General features: G+C 39.6%; 1 pseudogene; it reads right to left on the reverse strand.

Annotated features, from left to right (window-relative positions):
- Positions 1-13,529: 13,529 nt before the first annotated feature.
- On the reverse strand, positions 13,530-17,558 carry LOC100682902 (annotated as a pseudogene).
- Positions 17,559-18,791: the final 1,233 nt, after the last annotated feature.

Consider the following 18,791-nt stretch of genomic DNA (forward strand, 5'->3'; position numbering starts at 1 on the left):
ACTTTTCTTAAAAAGATTTATTTAGAGAAAGAACATGAGTTTCGGGAGGGGCAGAGGGAGAAAATCTCCAAGCTGATTCCCTGCTGAGCACCCAGCCCAACTCAGGGCTCAATCCCACGACCCATGAGATCATGACCTGAGCCAAAACCAAGAGTCTGATGTTTAACCTGACTGAGCTACCTAGGTGCCCCAATAGCACTAGAATTTGATATTCATAATGGTTGTTACTGAAACATCCTTTTTCTCTCTACAATCACCCCCATTTTTATCAAAGATAATCACAGTATAACCAATTTATTTGCAAATCCAGTCTAGTTCCAATAAACTTGGCCTGATTATTTATACAAGTGTAACAAGAATACTGATTCATCATATAGGCTCTTTTAATCTGCTTTGTTGGAACTTTATTTTATTTTTTTAAAGATTTTATTTATTATTCATGAGAGACAGAGAGAGAGGCAGAGACACAGGCAGAGGGAGAAGCAGGCTCCATGCAGGGAGCCCAATGTGGGACTCAATCCCGGGTCTACAGGATCACGCCCTGGGCTGAAGGCAAGCGCTAAACCGCTGAGCCACCCAGGCTGCCTTGTTGGAACTTTAAATAAGGAATCTCAGGTTGGACTTTTTAAAAGCCCCTTGAGGCTAGAAAGCCAAGCCAAAGACTGGCCATCAGGCTTAACTTGTGATACTTCTAGATTTGGGTTAATTCCTCTTTTCAAGGTTCACAGAATATCATAAGGTTCCTGTACCTGCCAGAAGGTGGCCTTCCTTATTTACCTGGTAAGGCTACCAGGAACCCTGTTAAGCAAGTTACCAGGCTGATTTTTCCAAGGGGCTTTATTGCCTCTGTAAAGTCAACCTTCGGTTCTTTTTTTTTTTTTTTTTTAATTTTTATTTATTTGTGATAGTCACAGAGAGAGAATGAGGCAGAGACACAGGCAGAGAGAGAAGCAGGCTCCATGCACCGGGAGCCCGACGTGGGATTCGATCCCGGGTCTCCAGGATCGCGCCCTGGGCCAAAGGCAGGCGCCAAACCGCTGCGCCACCCAGGGATCCCCAACCTTCGGTTCTTAAAGCTGTCTAGGCATATCTGAGTGTATGCATGTCTCTCTCAGACATAGCATTCTAGTCAAAGCCTTGGTACTATAACTAGTGTTTCCATTTGTATCCTGTTATAAGGAAAACAGATTATTTTTTAAAGATTTTACTTATTTATTTGAGAGAGCACAAGCAGGTGAGAGGAGGAACAGAGGGAGAGAGAGAAGCAGGCTCCCCACTGAGCAGGGAGCCTGACGTAGGGCTCCATCCCAGGACTCTGAGATCATGACGAGCTGAAGGCAGATGCTTGACTGAGCCACCCAGGTGCCCCAAGGAGAACAGATTCTTATAGAACCTATGCAAATAACTATATTGCCACGAAAATAAGAATACTTACTATGTATCCAAATTCTGGATGGATCAGGTAGAAAAAGATGTATGTTTCAATTCTGCTCACAAAGGTATAATTTACCAAATTGCTTATAGTCCTAGTTAGCTTAAGAAGAAAGGTTTCCTGGGGTGCCTGGGTAGCTTAGTTGGTTAAGCGTCCAACTCTTGGTTTCAGTTCAGGTCATGATCTCAGGGTCCTGAGATCAAGCCCCATGTCAGGCTCTGTGCTCAGCATAGAGTCCACTTGAGATTCTTTCCCTCTCCCTCACCCAGCTCATGCCTGAGCACTCTCCTTGGAATAAATAAATAAAATAAAATATTTTAAAAAACAGTTTCCATATATTTTAGAAAATAAAATATGAAGGAACTACTGATAGAAACAAAAAGTTATAAAGAATTCTAATCATTCTCTTTAGTTCTTTACAGTACTATGTAATTATTACTTGTTCTGCTTGGATCCAGGTTTTACATTCATTCTGAAAATTTTTTTTTAAGATTTTTAAATTTATGGGCAGCCCGGGTGGCTCAGTGATTTAGCGCCGCCTTCAGCTCAGGCCTGCCTGATCCTGGAGACTCGGGATCGAGTCCCACGTCAGGCTCCCTGTATGGAGCCTGCTTCTCCCTCTGCCTGTGTCTCTGCCTGTGTGTCTGCCTCTCTCTCTCTCTCTCTCTCTCTCTCTCTCTCTCTCTCTCATTCTGTGTGTGTGTCTCTCATGAATAAATAAAATCTTTAAAAAAAGATTTTTTTATTTATCAGCATATGAGCGCAAGTGGGGGGGGCAAAGGGAGAGGGAGAAGCAGACTCCCCACTGAGAAGGGAGTCTGAAGCAGGATCCTGAGATCATGACCCGAGCCAAAAGCAGATGCTTAACTCACTGAGCCAACCAGGTGCCCCCCCCCCCCCCGTTCTGAAAATTCTTACCCAGTTTAGCTTTATAATCTTAATTATCAGAAACCTTTATTCTAGAGTACCTGTCAAGAGTCCTTCCTATAAGGCTCCATTCCAGGTGTGGAGAATTTAGAATTTTTTTCTTAAGATCTTATTTTATTTACTGTTTAAAATATTTTATTATTTATCCATGAGAGACACAGGCAGAGGGAGAAGCAGGCTCCACGCAGGGAGCCTGATGTGGGACTCAACCCCAGGACTCCAAGACCACACCCTGGGCTGAAGGCAGGTGCTAAACCGCTGAGCTACCCAGGAATCCCTTAAAATTTTATTTTTAAGTAATCTTTGTACCCAACTTGGGGCTCAAACCTACAACCCTGAGATCAAGATTTGTGTGCTCCACTGACTTAGCCAGCCAGGCACCCCCAGATTTTTAGAAATTTCATGTAATTTCTGGAACACTTAGGTTTAAGAAAATTTATCAGTTGACAGTGCTTCCTGTGTAATTTAACATACCAGATAAGCCTAATTAGTTAACATCTCTTTTTATAAGGAGAGGGCAAATCCTTTGAGAGGTCCAAGGAGCCCTTTGGAAAAATCCCCAAACTGGTTTGAGGTAAAAAAAAAAAAAAAAAGACTTTGTAATTTGATTTTTGAGAGCTTTGTCAAAAATACCAAAATATCTGATTAAATAGGATCAGAGATCATTATGAAACATTACTTATCTATTTAATCAGAGTGACAAAAGATTTTAAGAGCAAATACAAAAGGCTATAGTTGTGAGCAAAACTAACAGGCTGATAAGAACAGAAAATTATTTTAATAAAACACAATCTTTGCGTCCTAGGACAATTACTTAAAAGATAAAAACTTTTCAGTCTCTTACCTTAGCAGACCAATTGTCCAAGAAAACATTGTCCTTTTAGTAAATGAAAAAAAAATTAAGTTTTAATTTTACATAGGTATACTATCAGTATTCAAGTTTATTTAAAAAACCCTTTAATAACAACTCAGTTTAAACCAGCTTGATTATACAAGGTGGAATTTTTCTCTTTCTCTGTTCTCAACTTTTTATTTGTCCTTTCTTTTCACCTTTCCCATTTTGAAATAACCAGTTTTATTTCAGAACAAATTTGCTTTCTTTTCCTGTAACACAAATGCATCTCCATATCTCATGAACTTTTTTAGCCAAAAACACAACCTGCTTTTTTTTCCAGTTAAACTAAGTAGTAAGCAACTGTGAACTGTTATGCTAGTATTCTTTTAAGATTTTATTTATTTGAAAGAGGGGCTGAGAGAGAGAGAGAGAGAAGCAGACTCCCCGCTGAGCAGGGAGCCTGACTCGGGCTCCATTCCAGCACCCTGAGATCATGACCTGAGCCAAAGGTAGATGCTTAACCAACTGATCACCCACTTTCTTTAGACTGGCAAATTTATGAGTATGTTCATAATTCCTAGAAGCATATGCTTCTTCATTTTATAATCTTTTAATGTGGCATAAGACATGTTTACTAATCGCCCATATTTATCTTTAGTCTATCTGTAATAGGAAGCCAAAGTTAGATAAAAATCTATGTTCTGTAATGTTTTATTATTTTGTCTTATTTGGAAATTAGATAGTCAATAAATTTCCATCACTTAACTTTGCAAATCTCTAAAGTTACCAAAAAGATTTTAGAAGCTATTTTTAAGTAGATGTACCATAAATTATAGTTATTGCTAAAAAATTAACCTAGAAGCTCTTACCCCAGTTATATCTCACCTCTATCTAAATCATTTGCTCTTGACAATTATGTTTAGACTACTCACAAAAGCTTCATGAGACATTAGACAGCCATCATCTCAAGCTATTTTTCTTGCTGACAAATTTTGTAAGAGATAACATAAACTTACTTGACTAAGTAAACCCAGGCAGAATAGAAGTTGAATGATTGCATTATATTCAGTGTTGATAATTCAAGACCTGCCTATTTAATTTTTTAAAGATTTATTAGAGAGTGCATGCACATGACGGAAGGGGGAGGAAGAGAGTCTCAAGCAGACTCCTGTTTTAAACTCATGAACTTCAGTTGGCTTCAGTACTGAATATTTTTCCAAGTAAATGAACCTGAGAAGCATTGAAGTTAGTTTCTGTTATAGTTCTAAGAACTCTAGGGGTACTTAATTTATAAGCACTTAAAATTAAGCCAGTTAAACAGAGCTCTTTTACAAACTAACTTTAGTAATACCATTTAGAGATGGAAAATGCCACCCATCTACAATACGTTCATAAACATACAGACAGATACAAGTAGAGACCTTGTAGTTTGTTCTAAATTTTAACCATGAGCGGGGTGTCTGGCTGGCTCAGTCAATAGAGCATGTGACTCTTGATTTTGGGATTGTGAGTTCAAGACCCACATTGGGCATTTTAGCCATGAGATGAGTATGATAATGCAAAACTCACTAGTTTATAGAAGAACAGTTAGGGAGTGCCTGGGTGGCTCAGTCGGTTAAGTGTCAACTTTTTGGTTTTGGCTCAGGTAATGTTCTCAGTCATGAGATCAAGTCCGGCACCAGGCTCTGCTCAGAGCAGAGTCTGCCTGAGATTCTTTCCCCTCGCTTGCATGCACGTACCCTCTCTCTCTTAAAAAAACAAAAAACAAAGATCAGATAAGTTGAGTTTACTTGAATAGAAACTTTTTTGCTGATATTTATGGAGAAGACTTAAAGATTTGTATTTGTCCTTGACAAGTAATATTCCAGGAGGCTGTAGTCTAGAGTTTGGGCACAAAAGCCTTTTTAGCAGTTTGTATTTTAAAAATGCCTTGTCCCTCCCCCTTTTTTTCCATACCACTCTTAGGAATTGGAGATAGTGTAGGTAAGAGTTTACACTTACATCTCAAGGGCCTAAGGAAAGAGTGCAGGCTCCTTCAAGAAAGGTTTTGGTTTCTTGAGGCCGATATTACATGCCTTGTGAGATAAATAGGGGAGGTTTGGGGAATGGCAAATAGGAAGAGAGGAACTTTGAATTGCCTCTAGAGTTGCATTTCTAGTTTTGCAAAGATTTGTAAGCTAAGGACAGGTGCTCAAAGAATTGGGTTGCAACTTTAATGGCCTCACAGGTTGATCCACTCATCAATCCTTTTACAAGAGCTTTAGAGGATTTTTCTTTTCCTCTGGGTACATAGTTTTATTTTAACTTGGGGTAGGAGGCCATAAAAAACGTTCCTGTCAGGCTCTGAATATTAGCTTCCAATCTGGCCAATCTCCCACCGCAAAGCTACGTAAGCTCTTCGCCCATCATAGGGCTTTATCTCGTGACCCTGAGATCAAGAGTCATGCTCTACCAACTAAACCAGCCAGGCATCCCAGGAAAAAATATTCTAAATATCTTGTCAGTTTTTAGCCAAATAAACAGCAAGTATTTTCAGAGTTGAATTCAGTAAAGTTTCTATAAGGCCTTTTAATAAAGGCCTCCTTTCTGAGTGTACAGTTCAATCTTGAATTCACCTTAAGGGGAAAAACCTCCCTATCAGCCCCTGAACATTGCCTTCAATTGATATTAGTAGGAGGGCCTTGGAGAAATTCCAGGTGGTAGGGAGGTTTCCAGGGGGTGGCCTGGCTTGTCTGATAACCTAATCATGGGTGGAAAGAATACCACTTAGCAGCCAAACAGGATCCCTCTGAGTGGGGTTATAAATGGCCATTCATCTTTATAATTTCTCTTTAAATTTGGTAGGCTCCTCTGAAAGTAGAGGTAAAAGGGCTTTATAATTTAAAAGATCTGCTGCCTTCCAGAGGACATGAATTCTTTGGTACATCGCATAGCAAGGCTGGAAGCTGGAGGAACCTAATTATAGAACCTAGCAAAATAAGCCTTATGTCTGAGACTTACTGTCCATCCTGGCTGCTTCTGTTAAATTTATTTTCTGACTTTATATGAGTAACCTGTCTACCCTGGGGCTTAGAGATCATGCTGGCATGCTCCCTGTAAATCTTGTAGGGAAAGGGAAACTGAAAAAAGCAACTAGGTATTTTAAGGGATTTTCTGGGGGAAGGTGAAGGAGCTTTGGGGGCTAAAGAAATTTGCTGAGGAGATGGGCTAGATTTTAAGGGGAATTCATATTGGGGACTTTAATTTTTCCTCTAATTTCTATTCTTACATCTTGTTAAGGGAGTCTAAGACTAGTTCTGTGTCTTTGTGTCTACTTTTTAGTTTAGTCTTTCCATAGGTACCATTAAGATAATCGTTTAGGATGAGAGCTTTCTAAAATTTTTTTTCAAATATAGAACTTTCATTTCAGAAAAAAGAGCTATCATCTGGCCATTGACAGGTAGCATCTGTTTTTTCAAAAAACTTATTTCTTTGGGAGAGAGCATCCACACGTGAAGGAGGAGGGGCAGAGGGAGAGGAGAGAAAATCTTGAGCAGACTCCCTGCTGCTCACGGAACCCAACAGGGGCTCCATCTCATGACCCTGAGATCATGACCTGAACCGAAATCAAGAGCCAGATGCTTAACTGACTCAATCACCCAGGCGCCCCAACAAGTAGTATCTATTAATGTCAATAGCAGTTCAAATCAAAAAGCTTTTTATGGCTTAACCAACCATGCAAGAGACATCCCACGAGAGTGCAAAAGATGCAGTCCTTATAAGATCCTGAAAGTTCACTCCCAAAGATAGTCTAAGAAAGTAAAGCGCTCTGTTGTTATAGGCTGTAAGAATGGTGTAGTAAAACAGTGTCTCTGGGATGCCTGGGTGGCTCAGTGGTTGAGTGTCCGCCTTTGACTCAGGGCGTGATGCTGGGGTCCTGGGATCGAGTCCCACATGGGGCTCCCTGCAGGGAGTCTGCTTCTCCCTCTGCCTGTGTCTTTGCCTCTCTCTCTGTCTGTGTCTCTCAAGAATAAATAAATGAAATCTTAAAAAAAAGAAATTTAAATAAAATAAAAGTGTCTCTATTTTCCCACAAGAAGACCTCCAGTCCCAGACCCACTAATCTGATACCTGCCAGGCACTACTAGAATGGTTTTTTTTTTTTCCAGCACTGACAAAACAAAGAAGGTTGAGAGACAAAAGCCTCTTATGCACTGGGACCCCTTATGACAGACTCCCCTGACAGCTGGTACAGTTGGATGAAAAGCTTGCTGCTTGTGACTTCATGTCTCAGAAGCCCAGTCTATTTGGCCAACAAGATGCACACTGGTATGGCAGAGACAAGAAAGAATATTCTCATTGGTCACACAACCATGTTGTCAAGACATAGAACAAGACAAAGGAAAACCTCATCCAACTTTTTGTGTATGGATGTTAACAGCTTGAGCTAAGCCTTGGGTCTCTTGGAGCCAGACTAATACCTAAGAGGGATATGCCATTGTGTGGGGATCATGTGATGGTTTACAGAGGAACTTGCATGGAAATTTTTTTGAGTTTGGCAGGTGACCTAGTATATATCTAACTTGTTCTGTGACCAACTTATTCTAATACAGGAGTCTTTGGATTAGGTGGCCAGTGCTCTAATAGCACTTAAATGCTTGACCCATGCCTTCCAATCTTGTGGCTTTGGCTTCCAAGATGTTTCTTAGCAACAGCCTTTACCTCATGTGTTCATTAACCCACAGCAAAGTTTGTCTAAACAGACACCAGTCTGGTGAGAACCATGAACTCACCAATCAGTGAGGCTGGCTTGAACAGCAGGCTCATAGAGCCTATGCCTGAGTTCTACGCTATGGTCTTCCTTCTTATGACAACACAACAGAGACAGAAAGAGTAACCATCCCTGGGAGGACAAGGATCAATAAAAATCAAGAGTACTTTAAAAAAAATCAAGTACTCAGATCTTTACCAGAGGTGCTATATCTAAGGAATGAGTTTCACAAATATTTTTTCCTGCTAATCTAAATTTAGAAAAGAAAAAAAAGGACTCTCACCACTCTCATTTCTGCTGGACCCTTCAGGCAGAGATCCAGAAGACGGACATGGTAAGAATTCTTACCTTCTGCCAAGGCCTATCAGAGGTACCAAGATATCTCAGCTCCAGTAGTCCTGGAGCAGGCAGTGATCAGCCAGTAAAGTTGCTCCTGCCTGGCTCACCAACTGTTGGGGAGAAAACCTTTTTACTCTACTCTTTTAGATTCTTTGGCTGGTAAATTGATATAAGACAGATTAACAGGGGAAAAACAAATTTACCGAAGTACATACAGACACCATGTAAGAATGTGAGAGCCACAGGCAGTCAGGTGGTTGAGGCTTATTTGTCATCCTGCGCTAAGGAGAAGGGCGGTAGGTGTCTGAGGAATACCATTTATGAGAAGATGGGAAGAGCAAATGTTTGATAAACAAATGTTTGCCAGGCCATACAGAGACAGTGGGACACAGAGAGGAATTTGATCTCTAGGCCCTGCAGAGCTTCCCCTGGTTGGCGTAAGCACACCAAGTCCCTATCTTTGTAGTTATTTCTGATGTTGGTTCTCTTCCTGGACCAGGCCACTATCTAAATTCCTTTAGGCAATTAAGGGGAAGGTAGAAACTTAAACCAGAGGTTTAAGGTACAAGGTGGCATGAATGAGGTGACTTCTTGAATTGTTTGATCATGTGTGTTTCTCTTATTTTATTTATTTTTTTGTTTCTCTCTTTTTAAAAATATACATCTAAAATTAGTGTTCAGAAATATGTGAGGTTATGATATATTTGTATAGTCATGTTCTAGTCATCCATTTAAAAAAATGTTCTCATCTTGATAAAGATTGATGTGGGAAGATGCGTTTATGATATATTATTAAATGGAAAAAAGTTATAAAATACCATGTTTAATAAATCCCCTCTAGAAATATTTATAATGTGCATGTGCACATGCACATAGAAAAGGTTCTGAAAGAATAAATAGACTAAAGGACACAGCCTGGGTAGTAAGATTTTTTTTTTTAATTCCTCTCTTAAAAAGGGAAACATTTGGGGTGCCTGGGTGGCTCAGTCGGTTAAGCATCTGCCTTGGGATCAGGTCATGATATCTGGGTCCTGGGATGGGGCTCACTTCCCCTCCACACTCAGCAGGGAGTGTACTCCTCTCTTTCCCTCCCTCTGTCTTTCCCCCTGCCTGTGCTTCCCCCCCCCAAATAAATTAATAAAATCTTTAAAAAAATAAAAAAGGAAAACATTTGTTTGTATATCCATCTTGAGATTTTTTTTTCCTGCCCTGATTTTAGCAAAGGTTTTGATCTAGGCTCTAAATAAGTATAAATAGTATTAATTATGTCATGGATCTACAGTTTGGACTGTAGATGGTTTATTTTTTAATCAAAGGCTACTGATTAGCAAGCTCTGTAAATTGCTTAAGTTCTGAACAGTTTCCAATGAAATTAAAGAGGGAGTAATAGTAATAGTGATTTTGAACCTTTTTATTACCCTTCAGTGAATTATTGAGCCCCAGACCTGTATATTCCTCATGCAAAACATTCTTTTGGGGAACACAGCTGCATAATTTGTTAAAAGGTGAGGGAATACCTTACTGTGTGTCCATTCTGAACAACTGTACCTGTGGAGTTAATTATTATAAATAATTCGGCAAAGACTGGAGATATGTGCTCAAAATTTAAGTATTACTATGATTTTATAAATCAAGTATAGAACATGTAATTGATACTCTCTTTGTTGAGTCTCAGTCTGCCCTTGCAGGTGTTAACAGAAGCAGGTTTCATGATCAAGCATATATTATATATATAGCAGTGTTCATAAGTTTATGTTATTGACTGAGCTTATGAACTAAGGGCTCATTAATGCCATTTAATTATTTGAATGGCTCTAAGAGTGCTTGGTTTTAGGGAATAAACTTTTGATTTGATTGAATATAATTGACCTCAAAAATGTTTTGTTGACCATTTAATTTAAAGTTAAAAGAGGAGTACCTGGCTGGCTCAGTCAGAAGAGCATGTGACTATTTATTTATTTATTTATTTATTAAGATTTTATTTATTTATTCATGAGAGAGAAAGAGAGGGAGAGAGAAGCAAGCTCCACGCAGGGAGGCTGATGTGGGATTTGATCCTGGGACCCAGGATCACGCCCTGGGCCAAAGGCAGGCGCTAAACCACTGAGCCACTCCGGGATCCCCGAGCATGTGACTCTTGATCCCAGGGTCGTGAGTTCAAGCCCCACATTTGGTGTAGAGATTACTTAATTAAAAATTAAATTAAAATATGCTTCATGGTTTGAATAACCCCACTAGTATAAACAAAAAATTTGACAAAATTTGAATTTTTATGTAAATATAGCATAAAGACTTAACTTTAAAAATGATACACCCTTTTTGTTCAGGGCATATCATTTTTAGAAGTAAGCTTCTTAATATTATGATAAATTTACATAGATACTACAAGTTTGTAAATCAAAATGCTATTTCTAAACAGGGAACTAACTGGCTGATACTTGAAGGTAATTAAAAGAGGGATTGGCCTCCTTTGGGTCAGTGAGAATGTTCCTTATTTTACAAGATCTCGGAGCTGGATCTTCTGTAGGGAGAAAAGGTGACTAATGAGATAAATTTGAAATTATGATTGTGTTTTATGGTGAACACATAAAAATTTTTATTGTTACTATGAAAAATTTTATGAATCCTATAATATTTTTGAAATGTGATTTTAAAAAAGTTTTTATTTAAGTAATCTCTATACCAAAGGTGGGGCTCGAACTCATCACCCCGAGATCAAGATTCAGATGCTTCTCCTACTAAGCCAGCCAGGTTCTTCTAAAATGTGATTTTAGGATAAGTTTTATCACTGAAGAATTACATTGTTTGCATAGTATGTATGTGTTTTCTGTATTGTTCATATTTCCTAGGCATGTATTTTTTTAAAAGAAGATTTTATTTATTCATTAGAGATACAGAGAGAGGCAGAGACACAGGCAGAGGGAGAAGCAGGCTCCATGCAGGGAGCCCTACGCAGGACCCGATCCCGGGTCTCCAGGATCCTGCCCTGGACCGAAGGTGGTGCTAAACCGCTGAGCCACCCGGGCTGCCCCTCCTAGGCATGTATTAACAATTTTTAGTGCTTATGGTGATCTCAAATGTCCAGGGGAGACAGTGGGTGGGATGTGGCATGACAACAACAGTAACCTAATGGAGGTGGTTCAGCATGTGTTCTTTTACCCAACATTTATTAAGCACTACTGCATGTCATGCATTGCCTTAGGCATTGGGAATACAGATGTGATAAGACACAGTCCTTGCCAAAAAGACCTTCATTATAACAATGTACTACATATATATACACATACAAATATGCATGCAGAAATTATTAAATCTTGTTCTAGCACAACTTGGGTCATCAGCCAATTGTGTATAAGATATAGTGGTGGCACAAAGAGTAATCATTCAGGGGTATAAATTTGTATTAATTTGCAGAGTTTCATCACTGTGGCACACATATGAAATTGCTTACTTACATTTATTTATTTAAGAGAGCGAGAAAAAGAGCGTGAGTGGGGGGCAGGGAGAGGGAGAAGCAGGCTCCTCGCTGAGCAGGGAGCCCGCCACAGGGCTGTATCCCAGGATGCTAAGACCATACTTAAATACATTTCTGAATAGTGTTCTGATATCAAATCTCACAAAAGAATACTTCGCTGCATGGGATTTTTTCTACTGCTTTAACATTAGAGGTTCTTTGTTTTAAGTTAATCAGGCTTTATTTCATTTTTTTCTTTTGCCATTTAGAGAATATGTCCTTCAGAATGTAGTCATTTGATTCTTCCATTGTTGTAATAGCACACAGTAGTTTCTTTTTTTTCACACAGTAGTTTCTAAAGGCATATTTAGGGGTGCCTCGGTGGTACAGTTGATTAAATGGGTTGTGATCTCGGGGTTGTAAGGTCCAGCCTGGTGTTGAGCCTGCATCAGGATCTGCACTGAGCAAAGAGTCTGCTTAAGACTCTGTGTCACCCCTGCCCCCTCAAATAAATAAATAAATCTTTTAAATAAATAAATAAATGAAGGTGCTCATAGTATACCTACCATAAAATTAATTAATAGGGGTGCCTGGCTGGCTCAGTCAGAAGAGCATGTGACTCTTGGAGTCCTGCGTTTGAGCCCCACATTGGGCATAGAAATTACTTAATAAGTAGCTTTGGGGGGAATTATCCATAAATTATAGGGAACTTATGTGCTTTATAATATTCTTTTTTTTGCTTCATAATATTCTTAATTTCTATATACATGAATACTGTAGTGGTTGTGCACAGTGTACAATGATAAATACCAGAGAAGTCAGGCAAAGAATGAAACTTGGCAGCTTTACTCTTATTTGTTCTAAGTGGATATGCAAAAAATAATCTAATGAAAATAATATAGATAACCTTTGTCAGTAATAAATATCATGACTTTCTCCCAAAGTGTAGTCAATGATCCTAGAATATTATTACCCTACTGTAGAAGATCCAAAATCTTTGTATAAAAAAGTACACAAATCTGTCCTATGTGTAAAGATCTATAAGTATTCAAAATAATTCACACTACTTGAATACATTGAGTTCAAAAGCACACTAACATACATATATGTAGACATGTATAACAAAAGGAATGCTTTGCAATGAGAGAAAGAAGATAAGAATTAAGAGAGTCTCCTGTTACCAGAGCCAGTACAGTTAACTGCACTTCATAACTAATTATGCCTATTTGGAACTAGTTTATAAATACTTAAGCTATGAGATCAACAAAGTGAATGTTAAAAACACAGAATTTTGTAATTTAGGAACATAGCTTCAGTGCTTCATAATATGGAATGAAGTTCCTAAAGATAGCCAGTTGGTTTGATTTTTTAGAAGTTAGGAAAAAATGAATTTCAGAAAATTATTTGTAATAATTAGGAACGGTAGAACATTAAGAAATATAATATTGAGAATTTAAGAACTGAGGTCCTCAGTATCAAAAGCGATAGGAATCAGACTTCACATTAGAATTTAAAGAATGTAGTTGAAAGAAAAATTAACTAGAATCTTTGTAACAGGTTAAATAACCACTTCCAATAGAAGTGATTTAGTCCTCTCAGTAACCAATTGCAGTTACTCCCCAATTCCTCTCCTGCGCCAGCTGTAGGCATCCATCTATTTTCTGTTTCTATTTATTTTGATAAAATTTTAAACTTGCAACACTGTTGTTTCTCAGGCTTCTTCTAGGTCATGGACTCTGGGGTTTTAAAATTCTTCAACTAGCCATATTTACAAGTCCTGTGACATCTTCATTCAGAAAACATTCGAATGAGGATTCCATGATAGGATTGTTCCATATTCTGAGAGTTTTTGATCTAGTACATGTGTTTCAAGTTCTTTTTGTGCCACTTGCTACTTAAACTCACTTCATTAGAAGGAATAAAACCATTTTGTCCAGACTCAAAACTTAAGTTTGTTCTATGTGTGTTAACCATTCCAGCCTTTCTGGTAGTGAGAATAGCTTTAAGAATTTTTTGTAGCATACTATTATATTCAATAATAATGTCATCTTCATCACTGTCTTCATCCTTTGGTCAGTATTTGGTTTAATTTGCTGTGGATAGCCAAGAAAACTATCATCAGTAGATTTGCTAGAGCTGCAGGAAGTCCTACTGTTTCCTAACATTCTGGTTTATTGGTCTCACTGTGATGATGAGATTTGCAACTGTTTACAATCATCATGTCTATTACTTGACTGAAACTCTTTCTGAAGTTTCTATGCCATTAACTTCTAGAACTTCATTACATGTGTCTGGGTGACTCAGTTGGTTAAGCGTCTGCCTTTGGCTCAGGTCATGATCCCAGGGTCCTGGGATCGAGTCCCACTCCGGGCTCCCTGCTCAGCGGGGAGCCTGCTTCTCCCTCTCTCTCTGCCCTTCCTCTCTGCTCGTCCCCCCTCCCAATAATAAATAAATAAAACCTTTTTAAAAATAAAATAAAACTTCATCATTAATATCTGGTAACCATGTGTGTAAACCAGATCTGGAATAAGCCAGGATGTAAAGATACCTGGGACTTACATAAGCCATGTGGTGTCTCCCTTGGGCTTTCTGAAACCATCCTGGCTATAGAGTCCAAGAGAATTTTCAGTGCTGTGTTTGTAAAGATAAACTAACCCTATGGTGCGTTTCTGGGAGAATATTCATGTCTGTAATAGAAGATGCAGGTTTAAAGTCTCGGGGCATACCAATGACTGGATGTGGCTTTTTCCTATGGTTGACAACACAGTGCATTGACTAAAACATTTTCCTTCTTTGTTAGCATGTCTGTACCAAAGACACTGTTATCTGCTTCTTCCTTCTTTTGTATAAAAATCATAAGCAATGGGTTGTCTGTTGAAACACCTTTGTGATAATTATCATTATTTATAGGTAGTAAGTCTCCCTAGAAGTCTGTATAGCATAATAAGTTGTCAATAATGGGTATCTTATGAACATGTAATAATCCATAAAAATCCTCAGAATGTCCAAGTTTTGCTTTTTCTAGCAAAAACCAGTGAGAAACCTGCTCTTCACCCCCCAAAAAGTGCCAGGTTCCTCTCTGGAATGCCAGGTGGGCGCATGTACACTCTCAGCTGCAGCCCAGGAATCCATAGCTCCCCAAACACACCTATAGAGGTAGCTTGGATCTCAGTACTCAGCTCCACTGAGCTCCATAAGGACTCCACAGGGCAGCAAGGAGTGGTCTGGCAGTGCAGCAGGTAGAGGCACAGTTCCCTCCCTCCTCTCTGCAGGGCTCCAGTGGAGGAGGTTGAGGTGGGGCAGTTATTAGTCCATCCACCTCCCCATAATTGGGTTCCTGACCTGGGCCTGGGCTCCTGGTCCAGGCTGACACTTCCAACCCAAGAGACTGTAAGTGAAAATATTAAAGACATTTTGGAGGAAAAAAAGACATTTGGGAGAAAAGGATCACCTGTATTCCTGCCACCCTAAATAATTTATCCATTTAATAAATATTACCTTACAGTAAATAAGAGGGGATGTGCCTGGCCAGCTCGGTTGGTGGAGCATGCAGTTCTTGACCTCAGGGTCAGGAGTTCAAGCCCCACATTGGGGGTAGAGTTTACTTTAAAAAAATTGCAAGTCTTATTGACGAGTATATGTTTTCATGCAGTGGCAGTCTAATGTACATCTTCTGTCCTTTTCCCCATTAAAATAACCTTTATTCTGTGTATTTGACAACTTAAGTAATAAAAGCCTGGGAGAAATAGAAGCTTTTGTATTGTGTGCAGATGCCAGTAGGTGGATTTTATGTGTATGTTTTACTGTCCCCTCTAACACCCCACATTTCCACATTATCGCTAGATTAGCAATCAGTCTATCTTTGGCACTTGCTCGTGGCTATCTTTGCCTAGTTGACTATACTAAATACATATGTATGCTGTGTATCTATGTATATGTACATGTATGTGTATTTTTTTGGTATGCGTATATTTGAAACACATCTTACTACTTTGAAATCTTCCATGCCCCTCATATAAACATGTAGGGCTGCTCGCAGATTCTTTCTGTGCCAGTGTTGGCTTCCATAGTACCATTTTTCCCAACCACGGTTCCCTTCAAGATTACTAACTACCTAGCTCCTTTAATGTCAGAGCTTTCTTTGACATCTTTCTCTGTGTGCTTTCTTACCTTTCTGCTTACCCAATACAAAACCCAAGTATGCTTTCACAAAGAAGCCTTAAATTATCTCAGCATACTTTATTGTACTTTGACCTTTTCATATCCAAAGCCTTTTCATCACCCTTCTCCAATATCTGTACCCCATTTTCTTCTCTATTCACAAATCCTGTGCTCCATATATAGTTATTTTCTAAATATCTCTCCCACCTTCATTTCACTTAAATCCTTTTTTAAAAAGAATTCTCTCTCATGCCTTTCATTTGGTGCCTTCCACCAATCCCAAGGTTTCTATCTATTGTCATTTTTCTCCCTTTCACCCTTAACCTCTGTGGTAATTCTGCTTTCACACTCTTTGACAAAAGCTCACACTCTGATAATGTATATGTAGTGTTCAGTTGAGTGCTTCTGAATAAATACCTGCTTTTCAAAAACAGTGAAATCTAAACTATTAGCATGGAAATAACCCCTGGGAAGATGAGGTCTCCACTTGAAAGCTTCAGATAGAGATTCTCCTGCCATTATTGAATGATGGAGTTTTATGTAATATTATCTGAAATGGGGTGACTACTTGAACCATACAAAATGTCCACTATTGTGAAATGAGAATAGATCCTTGATTTTATACTTCTATTTTGATTCACCTGAGAAATAAAACTTACCACCTCAGAGAAGGTAATTTCCATATGTTTTGGATTATATTGAGCATTAATTCTGCAGGGTCATTATAGACTTAGAAATGTTTTGTCCGGGATCCCTGGGTGGCGCAGCGGTTTAGTGCCTGCCTTTGGCCCGGGGCACGATCCTGGAGACCCGGGATTGAATCCCACATCGGGCTCCCGGTGCATGGAGCCTGCTTCTCCCTCTGCCTATGTCTCTGCCTCTCTCTCTCTGTGTGTGTGTGACTATCATAAATAAAAATTTAAAAAATTAAAAAAAAAAAAAAGAAATGTTTTGTCCTGGGGCGGCCTGGATGGCTCAGTGGTTTAGCGTCGCCTTCAGCCCAGGGCGTGATCCTGGAGTCCTGGGATTGAGTCCCACATCGGGCTCACTGCATGAAGCCTGCTTTCCCTCTGCCTGTGTCTCTCTCTGTCTCTCTCTGTCTGTCTCTCTCTGTGTCTCTCATTCATAAATAAAATCTTTAAAAAAGAAATGTTTTGTCCTGGGCGTCTGGGTGGCTCAGTTGGTTAAGTGTCTGCCTTCAGCTCAGGTTGTGATCCCAGGGTTCTGGGATGGAGTCCCGCATCAGGTTCCCTGCTCAGCAGGGAGTCTGCTTCTCTCTCCACCTTTCCCCCCTCCACTGCTCGTGCTCTTTCTCTCTCAAATTAATTTAATTTAATTTAAAAATCTTTTTTAAAAAAACTGTTTTGTCCTGCCTTCTTGTTCATGCCCAAGTGCCTTCCCATGGTGGGAGGAATCTACAAGGCACCCCAACCTCAACTGCACTGCTGTTGATTGTTGTAACTGTTCATCCTTGTATTGGGTTAAAATCTGCTGGCTATAGTTATATTCATTGACTCAGCTTCACTCAAGCTACACTGAATTTGGATCCCTTTTCTATATAATGGCCGCTACAGCTACAGCTCTCTACCCACAATTTTTTCCCTTTGAGATAAACACTCAGCTCTTCTACCTGTTCCTCATTGGACACCATTTTCGTCATCCCGGATTGCTCTCTATAGATAGGATGCTTTGTTAATGTTCTTTCTGAAGTGTTTTCAGTACTGAAGATAATATTCAATGTGTAACTGAATTGGATCTGGGCCTTGTACATCTGGACATTAATGCAGCCTGGAGTTGCTTTAAGTTTCTTTTTTAGTAGCCATGTAATGTTGGCTCATAATGAATTTTTTTTTTAATTTATGATAGTTACACAGAGAAAGAGAGAGAGGCAGAGACATAGGCAGAGGGAGAAGCAGGCTCCATGCACTGGGAGCCCGACGTGGGATTCGATCCCAGGTCTCCAGGATCGCGCCCTGAGCCAAAGGCAGGCACTAAACTGCTGCGCCACCTGGGGATCCCCCATAATGAATTTTTTAAAAAATTTTTATTTATTTATTTGAGAGAGAGAGAGATCACCGGTGGGTGGAGGAAGGAAGGGGCAGAGGGAGAAGCAAACTCCCAGCAGAGCAGGAAGCACAAAGCAGGGCTCAATCCCAGGACCCTGGGATCATGACCTGAGCTGAAGGCAGATGCTCAACCGACTGAGCCACCCAGGCACTCCATGAATTTTTTTAAGTAAGCTCTGTGCTGAACATGGGGCTTGAACTCACGACCCCAAGATCAAGAGTCTCATGCTTTACCAACTGAGCCAGCCAGACACCCCTCATAATGGAATTTTTAATTAACTAAAATCCCAAGATTTTATTTTTTTTATTTTTTTTTTAAATTTTTATTTATTTATGATAGTCACAGAGAGAGAGAGAGAGGCGCAGAGACACAGGCAGAGGGAGAAGCAGGCTCCATGCACCGGGAGCCCGATGTGGGATTCGATCCCGGGTCTCCAGGATCGCGCCCTGGGCCAAAGGCAGGCGCCAAACCGCTGCGCCACCCAGGGATCCCCCAAGATTTTAATCTAGAGGTTTGGCTTCACATGACTTCTTTCCAAACCAAGTTTCCATTTTCCTTTAGTTGTGCCACAGGTTTCTAAAGTCAGAATGTAATGTTTAATATCCCTATTAAATTTCATCTCAGCCTATGAGACAGCCTTGGTTATTATCATCCAGTTTATGCTCATTGAACAAGGGGTCTTGAAGCTAGTGTCAAAATGTTTTCAGACATCTGGGAAACAATAATGAAAAGTCATGGAGACTATCTTCCAAAAATAGTTCTATGCAGATATATCTCTGCTCTTGCGGTATATATGAATTACTACCATTGTAAATTGACAAGACCA

This window comes from Canis lupus, chromosome X, assembly GCF_011100685.1.
Source record: "Canis lupus familiaris isolate Mischka breed German Shepherd chromosome X, alternate assembly UU_Cfam_GSD_1.0, whole genome shotgun sequence".
Classification (NCBI taxonomy): Eukaryota; Metazoa; Chordata; class Mammalia; order Carnivora; family Canidae; genus Canis; species Canis lupus.